The sequence below is a fragment of the Cryptomeria japonica genome, chromosome 3 (genome assembly GCF_030272615.1).
Source record: "Cryptomeria japonica chromosome 3, Sugi_1.0, whole genome shotgun sequence".
NCBI lineage: Eukaryota > Viridiplantae > Streptophyta > Pinopsida > Cupressales > Cupressaceae > Cryptomeria > Cryptomeria japonica.
Window position 1 is genome coordinate 186,542,312 of NC_081407.1, and position 7,417 is coordinate 186,549,728.

Sequence of the window (7,417 nt, forward strand, 5' to 3'; positions counted from 1 at the left end):
AAGTTAAACTTTGGTAGTGTCTCTTGACTGGTCCGCCTATGTTGTAGCTTGCACTTGCTCAGCTCCTCTTCAGTCTAATCTTTAGTTATCTCTTATGTAATCTTTCCTTCATCAAGCGCGAAAGGAGAATATCCACTGTGTCATCATTTATTACCTGCATTGCAACAAAAACAACATACAAGGACATACATACACATTCTATTTAATTAACAAATCTATTAATTCACATATGATATTACCCAAAATAATCTGAATGGCAATAGGAACAAATCACATGGCTACACGAATAGACCGGAAAAGTTTAGACATGATTTCATAAGTTCAGGTTTAACACATGGAATACATATAGTCAATTTACAATACATCACTACTACTATGCAAACCAAAAGATTTCAAAAACTTAAGAGTTCTGATGATAAAAACATGACATTGTCTCAACTTATCACCTCTCATCTTAGTTTGTTGCATTGTTGCCAACAATTGTTATCAAAGCTAGATCCTCCAGAAGAAGCTTGACCGCTTGACAAGATTAGAGATGGTAACCTTTTCTTTTAAGAAGGATAGTCTAAGGTTTAATGGAATGAATTACACTCTTTGGAAGAACCAAATCGAATGTCATTTGCAATGTATCAGTGAAGACTATTTGAAGATTACTCATGAGATATGGAAGAAGCTAGAGACTTTGTATGAAGGAGATAGCCCTGTGAAAGTTGCTAAGTTGCAAAGCTTGAAGGGAAAGTATGAAATGATGAAGATGGGTGAAGATGATAACATTACCTCTATGCAAAAAGTGAATGAGATTGTGTTGAACATTCGATGTGTCGGTGGAGTATTGGAAGAATCTGAGATTGTGGCTAAAGTGTTGAGATCCTTGCCTCCTGCTTACAAGCATAAAACTATTGATATTGAAGAGATTTGGACTGTAATTGATGTGACTAGAGACATGTTGATTGGTAAACTTATTTGTTTTTGAGCTGAGCGAGTTTGGTGAAGGCCCTCCTAAATCTAAATCTGCATTCAAAGCTATTATATCCGAGAAGCAAAAATATGATCTGGGAGAAGCTTCAACAAGAGTATCCAGATATGAGAAGGAGATGAAAGAGCTCGAACAATATGTAATAGATCTTGAAGAGATTGAAGCCTTGATTGCCAGAAGATTGCCTAAAGAAGCTGGTAAGTATGAAGGAAAGTTGCCTCTTAAATATTTTTAATGCAATAAGATAAGACATTTTTCCTCAAGGTGTCTAGAAAGAGTTACTAAGAAGCCATTTAAGCCCTGTAATTCTAAATATCTGAAGAAGTGCTACTTTTTTGATGATGAAGGTGTGATAAATGATGAGTCTGAGAAAGGATATTCAGTTAATGAGTGGGTGTTTATTTCTATCAAGGAAGATGATCTGGTGACTGTTGATTCTACTAACTGCAATGTTGAAGAGAAATATTTAGCTACTAAATTTGAAGAGAAAGATGAATGGGTTATTGATAGTGGTTTCTTTCATCATATGCTAGGTGATAAGAGTAAGTTTGTGAGTATGGAAAAGTATGATGGTGGTGTAGTAATATTTTGAGATGACAGAGCTAGTATAATTTGTGGTAGAGGTGTTATCTCTCTTTGTGGTAAGAATAACACTAATGATGTCTTTTATGTTGAAGGTCTAAAGCATAATATTTTGAGTGTTGGATAGATGATTGATAAGGGATATGATTTGAAATTCAAGGATGGTAGATGTAAGATCTTAAGTATCTCCAAAAATAATATTGTATCAGATACAAAGACTAAAGGTAATATCTTTCACTTGAATGCTAGTGGTAAAAGTTGTTTGATTGCTTAGGTTGATGAAAGTTGGTTATGATGTAGAAGGATGTGTCATTTAAATTTTGATTGCATGGTTAAGGTAAGTTCCACTCAAGTTGTAAGAGATTTGCCTAAGATTGTTAAGCCTTCTAACTCCGTGTGTAAGGAATGTCAGTTAGGGAAGTATACAAGAGTTTATTTCAGAAGCAAACAGTATAATTCTAATGGGATATTGGATCTTGTGCATACTGATTTGTGTGGTCCCTCTAGAGTGAGAAGTTTGTAGGTTGACAGGTATTTCATGTTGCTAATTGATGACTATTCAAGGATGTAGTGTGTTACTTTCTTAAGAAATAAGTTTGAAGCATTGGAGAAGTTCAAGGTTTTCAAAGATATGGTTGGCAATGAGACTAGATAGAAGTTGAAGTGTCTAAGATATCATAGAGGTGTTGAATTTATCTCCGGTGAGTTAAATTGTTTTTTTTGAAGAGCATGGGGTGAAGAGACAGTTTTCTTCTCTGCAGACCCCTCAGCAAAATGGTATTGTGGAAAGGAAGAACATGATAGTTCAGGAAGCTTCTAGAACCATGATGATTGAAGGAAATATCTTGTATATCTATTAGCGAGAAGTTGTGAGTACTATTGTATACACTCTCAACTAGGTGCATATTAAAGGTGATTCTAATAAGACTCCTTACAAGTTATGGTTTGGTCATGTTCCTACAGTTAGATATTTCAGAATTTTTGGTAGTAAATTCTATATCAAAAGAGATGAAAATAGAGGGAAGTTTGATGCTAGATGTGATGAAGGAATATTTTTTGGTTATTCTACTAAAGAGTAAAGGCTACCAATGTTATAATAAGAGATTCAGAAATATAGTTGAAAGTACTAATGTGAAAGGAGATGAAGGAAATGAGTATTAGCCTAGATACTCTAGATATGATTCAGATGATCATATTGTCAATGCAAATAAAGGAAAGCAAGTGTAGACCTAGAATCAAGTTCAGATTGCTCTAGAAAAGCCTGAGAATGAAGGAGAAGCAAGTACAAAAGAAAGAGCTCAAGAATCTGGGAATCATGAAATCCCAAGATTCCCAAGTATGTAAGGTTAAATCATTCAAAGAATCAGATTATAGATGATAGGAATAGAGGTGTGATGACTAGGAGAAGAGTTGTTGAAAAGTGTTGCTTGATTTAAAAAATTGAACCTAAAGATGTTGATGAAGTATGTAAAGATGAAAATTTGGGTTAAAGCTATAGAAGAAGAGTTGAATCAAATTGAAAAGAATAATTCATGGACTTTAGTTCTTAGAACTAAGGATAAGAATGCAATTGGAACTAAATGGGTATTCAGAATAAGTTGAATGAGCAAGGTGAAGTTGTTAGGAATAAAGCAAGACTTGTTTGTAAAGGTTACTCTCATATGGAAGGTATGGATTTTGAGGAGACTTTTGCTCGGGTAGCTAGAATTGAAGTTGTTGGATTATCTCTTGCTTATGTTGCTTTCAAAGATTTGAAAGTGTATCAGATGAATGCCAAGTTAGCCTTTCTTAATGGTGAGCTGGAAGAAGAAGTCTACATTGAGCAACTAGATGGTTTTCAATTGATAGACTAGTAAGATATGGTTTGCAGGTTGAAGAAAGAATTGTATGGATTGAAGAAAGCCCCAAGAGCTTGGTATGCTAGATTGGATAAGTATTTGATTAAGCTTGAATTCAATAAAGGTACTGTTGATAGTAATCTATACTTCAAGATTGATAATGATAACATCTTAATTATTGAAGTTTTTGTTGATGATATTATTTTTGGTGGAAATGATGGTTTAAGTAAGAAGTTTGCTGATGATATGCAGAATGATTTTGAGATGTCTATGATAGGTGAGATGAAATTATTTTTGGGATTCCAAATTACTCAATTTGATAAAGGTATCTTTATATCTCAATCTAAGTATGTGAAGAAAATGTTGAAGAAGTTTGGCTTGGATGATGCAAAGCCTGTTGGTACACCTATGGTAACCGGATGTAAGTTGACAAAGGATGATGATTCCTCAAAAGAAAATCAGACTAGAAATAGATCTTTGATTGGTGGTTTGTTGTATTGGACTCAGACTAGACCTAATATTATGAATGTTGTGTTTCTTGTTGCTAGATTTCAAGTTGATCCTAAGGAATCTCATGTTGTTGGTGTGAAGAGAATTTTCATATATTTGAAAGGGATAGTTGATTTTGGTTTGTGGTATCCAAGAGATAATGATTTCACTTTGAGTTCTTTTACTGAGGCTAATTGGGTAGGTGATGTTGATGATAGAAAGAGTACTAGTGGTGGTGCATTTTTATTGGGTAAGAGGTTAGTTTCATGGATGAGTAAGAAGCAGAATGCTACATCTTTGTCTACTACAAAAGTTCAATACATTGTTGTTTCTAGCAATTGTACTCAGGTGATTTGGATGAAGCATATGTTGAAGGATATTAGAGTTATTTTTGATGAGCCTACTGCTATATACTTTAACAATTCAAGTGTTATCAATATTTCTAAGAATCTAGTGTTGCATTCAAAGACCAAGAATATATCAATCAAGTTTCATTTCTTGAGAGAGAATATGGATGAGAAAGAAGTTAGATTGGAGTATATATCTACAAAGGAATAGATTCTAGATATCTTCAAGAAGCCTTTTCCTAAAGATACATTTGAGTATCTCAAAGAGAAGTTAGGGGCAACTGCCCCTCCTGATGAGAACTAAGATGCATGGAGTTGCACCAGTCCATTGGACTTCACATATATATCTTGTGATCTAGACTAAGGAGAGAGGTTGCTACTTAGGGGAAGTAGTTAGTGTTGTGTTTCAGATATTTAAAACTGTTAGAGTGTGTGTCAAAAGGGGAGAGAATCAAGATTTGTGTTGTATATGCCTTTTGTATTGATGACAAAGGGAGAGAGAGTCAGAGAAGTATATATGTGAAAAACACTATATGTGAGAGAGCTATGTTGACCTATGTGCATAATATTAAGGGGAGATTGTGGGTTATTGTTGGTTGTTGATTTCTTTCTTTGCATTGATTTTTTTTCACATTCATATGTTTCCATCAATGCCAAAGGGGGAGATTGTTGGATATTGTTGAGAAGTTTTCTGGAATGATGTGTCATCATTGATGTCAACATATTCTTCTGTGTATTTTAGTGTTGCAGTTAGAATAAATGAGTTGGTTTTGTCAGTATGTTGCATTTGAGCTATTATGGTTGCATGGGTTCTGAGGTATGCATGTTTAGTTGATTCAACAGAAGTTTTAGTGATCCGCATGTTGATTTGATTGAGTTATGAGGTCTAGCATTATGGTTGATATTCAGTTGTTCATATTATTTGGTATTCTGGTTTGTCCACTTAATTTCTCTAGAACTGCATTATCTTGGTTTGTAGATTTAGTAGAGTGTTTTGGATGTTCATATGTGTCCTCAATTCATATGGTTCGTCATTTAGAAGTTTGCAAGTGAATCTTTCAATTTGACAGTTAGTTCAACATGTGCTCTTGAGGTTTGGTATCATGATGATGGTAATGCTAGTAAGTGGTGATGTTGTGGTTTTTTTTGGTGTGATTCGTGTTGCTTCTGGATGTTTCTAGATTGGGTCCTATCCGTTTTGATGGTTGATATTGATCATCATGCTCATTATTGATCATTTTCTTGATTAGGTGGTGTTCTTCATGTTATGCAGCATTATTGGTGATTGTAGCATGTTGTGGATGATCAAGGTGTAATTTTTGGTGATGTTTCTTGGTTGTGGTAATTATTTGGGTCAAGACTATGTCTTAGTTGGCATTGTTTTGGTCTGTATGTGTTGTTGTAGCATGTGAGGTTATTAATTTGTAATTTTTGTTGAGGGTTCAAAGGACCTTGAAATATAGGATGATGATTTGTATAAATATATGTAATATTCATTTGTGAGATGTATCTGCATGTGCAAACATTGAATTAATCTTTTAGTAGCAGAGGAGAGGTGTGAAAAAGTGAGGAAGAGTGTGAAGAAGTGGAAAGAATAGAGTTTGATTATCTATGCTTAATTGAAACTATAATCAAGCATTAGGAGATGTTATTTCATCAGTTCACATCATTTGGATTGTTGTGCAGTCTTTGTAAGATAGTGAGTCTTTCTCAGGGTTGTAGCCCTTCTTGTCATGAGCAGTGAACTCTAGGTAGTGTGTCTGAATGCATGTGCATTCCCCATTGTAATATTTACATTTAATCCTAACACAATATTATCTCATTGTGGGTAGGTTCCCATTATGGTTTTTTCCTTAACTAGGTTTTCCATGTCGAAAATATTGGTGTTATGTGCGTTATTGATGTGGTGATGATTTATGTTTTAATTTCTAATAATCAAATCTAAAATTAAGTTTAAGTTGTGTAGAATCTGTGTGCAAACTGATTCACCCCCCCTCTCAATTTTCTACATTGTTTCCAATAATATCTACAAAGAAAGGCTCACTACTTGAAAGAAAGAAAGGAAGAATCACTCTCGAAGGGCTCAATGCCTAAATGAAAAAGAATAAAAGAGAAAGAATCCACCATTGATATACCTCTACAACTGTAAGATTTTTAGATACCTTTGTGTCACTACTTTCGGTAACTAACACATGAAATTCCACACTGCTCACCACATTTTACCAATTCAAAAAACACTTATTAAATTATCTAGGAGTTAGAACCTCTTTCCTACACCTTCATCATATACACATATGCCATGATTCACTTCCTTTTTATTTTATATTCCACACAAAACACCCATTCTCTCATATCATTCTCAAAAAATAATCCTCTATTTATATCATCCTCACATATGCAAAAATCTCCCAAGGTTGGCTAAGCATCTTAACCGAAACACAAAATTCAAATTAGGTTGGCACTATACATTCCCATTGTGGAAAATAATTTAAAGTGGACCACAACATGTCTTAATTGAGACCAAAATAAATGTCATACACGTTATAAAATGATCCATAACCATCAAAGCGATAATGTGAAATGTAAACACCCAAGGTCAACCAAGCCTAGAGTGAACACCATGAAACTTTGAAACCCTTCTTCCAAAGCCCAATAAATCATGCTAATTGAATAGAATTAAGTTAATCTCATTATCAACTTATCTCCAAAACTGCAACACCAAAAAAAATGTAGCGGAGAAATGCAAAGCATAGATTTCATGCAGAAACACTATCAAACATCATCAAACACTGGTGAATGCAACTTCCTTAGCACTATAATTTGGAGCACCAAATCTAAAATATAGCATATCTAAACACTACTTAGTAACATATCCAAGCTACATGGATAGATGTACAATATAGAAGATATGCGGAGCAAATCTCTCAATACAACTGCATAGGAAAATCAACATCAAATATACCAACCAATCACTAATGACAACCAAAGTGCATGTTGACATCAATGACAACACACCAACAACTCATTCTACTCAAACTTGCAACAATCTCCCCCTTTTTCATTGAAGGAAACATATCAACAACAACAATAGTATATACAAATCTCATACCAAAATTTTAATATTTTCCAATACACTATTCTCCCACTTTTCTAATTACTTGTTACTCTCATTTTCTCTCCCATTT